Source organism: Gekko japonicus, unplaced genomic scaffold (genome assembly GCF_001447785.1).
Source record: "Gekko japonicus isolate JY-2015 unplaced genomic scaffold, Gekko_japonicus_V1.1 scaffold131, whole genome shotgun sequence".
Taxonomy (NCBI): domain Eukaryota; kingdom Metazoa; phylum Chordata; class Lepidosauria; order Squamata; family Gekkonidae; genus Gekko; species Gekko japonicus.
This window is the reverse complement of record NW_015167061.1, coordinates 2,957,056-2,959,103: the sequence shown is the minus strand read 5'-3', so window position 1 is coordinate 2,959,103 and position 2,048 is coordinate 2,957,056.

The window sequence follows — 2,048 nt, the reverse complement described above, 5'->3', positions numbered from 1 at the left end:
CTCAGCTGGAACCAGAAGCCGATCCAAGGGAGGGGGGGGGTTCTCCAGAGTTCTGCCCTCTGCCCATGGGGGGGAGGGGGGGAGCACACGGCCTTGTCCCTGGAGGGACTGCTGGAGGGAGGGAGGGAGGGGGTCAGCTCCCAGAAATTGCCCAGCCTCTCCCAGGCACCCGGCCTTGCTGGAGGCAAGGGGATGAGGGGGGGGGGAGGCACTTTGGGTGTTTGTGCCCAGGGGCCCACTTCCATTGTTTGTGCCCTGATCCGACCGGCAGAGAACGGAGGGACGGCCGAAAGGAGCAAATGGAGCCCCTGGGGGCCTCAGCCCCTCCACTGACCAGAGCGCTTCCGGGACAGCTGAGGAAGAGCCCAGCCCGCGGCACAAGATCAGCAAAGCGTCCTGGCGGGCTGGGCTGGAGGGGTCCTTCCCGAGTCCTCCCTCCTACCTGCCCGTGGCTCGGAGCCAGATGGTGTGGGGGGAGGGTCCCCTCCCCAGTGCCTCACCCACGGGTGCCCAGCCCCTCAGCCCCCGGGGGGCACCCATTCCCACCCCTCGCCAAGGCCTGGTGTCCAGAGGCGGGGGACGTTCTGGGACTGGTGGAAAACAGACAAGACTCGGGCACGGATCGGGATGGCAAACGTGAAACTGTGGCTCTGCTGACCAGTGCCTGTTTCTCACCTCTGAGATGCGCCTCTGCACTGGGGGGCTGCCAAGCGGCAAAGGTCACGCCAGTCTTTACAGGCGGGCTTACAAGAGGGGAGCCGGGAAGCGACCAGTCAGGGGGCCTCACGTCTGTCCCAGGGACACGTTATTAAAGGTGCCCCCTAACCCATAAACACTCCTTTAGGGTGAAGCCGCACTGATTCGGACTTTGTCGGAGCGCTCCCTTAAGCCCATACGCTAAGGGCAGAGCAGCCTGCCTTCTGCAAAGGGAAGCCCCCCCCCCCCGCCGGCCGACCAGCAGGAGGAGGGCGAGAAGGCTCTTGACGAGGGAGAGCACCACCCGGGACTCCTGGCAAAGTTCCGTGGAGGGCGAGGAGGGCAGGGGTCACACTGGCAGATCATACCCGACTATTCACAGGCTGGGGGGGGGGGACACATTCAGGCTGACCCTCAATAGGGTGTGGGCGGGTGGGCAACACTGTGACAGAGGAAGCCCAGCCTTGGCAAAGGTCAGGTGCTGCCCACTGGAACAGGGTCCTGTCGTGGTTAAAGCGCCAGGCTGGGACGTGGGCAGTCCAGGCTCAGACCCCTCCCCCTGCCATGGACGCTGGCTGGGTGGCCTTGGACAAGCCTAACCCTAACCCTAACCCTCCATCTGAGCCACCTCACAGGGCTGGTGTGAGGATAACACGGAGGAGGAGGAGGAGGAGAGAATGATATTGGCGGCTTTGGATCCCCCCTGGGGAGAAAGGCTGGCTAGAAATCAAGTCAAAAGTGTAATGGCGCCTGAGCGGCCTGAGAATGAGACCGAGAAAGAGCTTGGGGGTCATAGCAGGCCGCTCAGTCAAAACGTGGACTCTGTGGGCTGCAGTGGTGAAACAGGCCAACCAGCTCCACGCTGTGGCTTCTTGGGAACAGGACTGAAAGTAAAACGGCCAAGACTGACCTCCTTTTTGTGTGAAGCCACAACACGGCCGCGGCCTCCTTTGGAAGCCCCCTTCCCGCCTTTCTCTGCAACGCAGGCTGGAGAAATCCATCGGGGCCTCTAGCCGGGGTTGTGGGTGAGCCCCGTGGAGGCAAACGGAGGCAGAACGTGACTGGACTGAGACCTTCCCCTACCCCCCAGCAGGGCACAGAACAAATGTGCAACATACAGCCTCCTCACTCATGGAAGAAGTGGGTCTATGTCAGAAATGGCAGGCGTAAACCACGGGGTGGGGGTGGTCAGGGGGACCTGGCACCAGGCTGTCCTCCCCTCCCCTACCCCCCAGCAGGGCACAGAACAAATGTGCAACATACAGCCTCCTCACTCATGGAAGAAGTGGGTCTATGTCAGAAATGGCAGGCGTAAACCACGGGGTGGGGGTGGTCAGGGGGACCTGGCACCA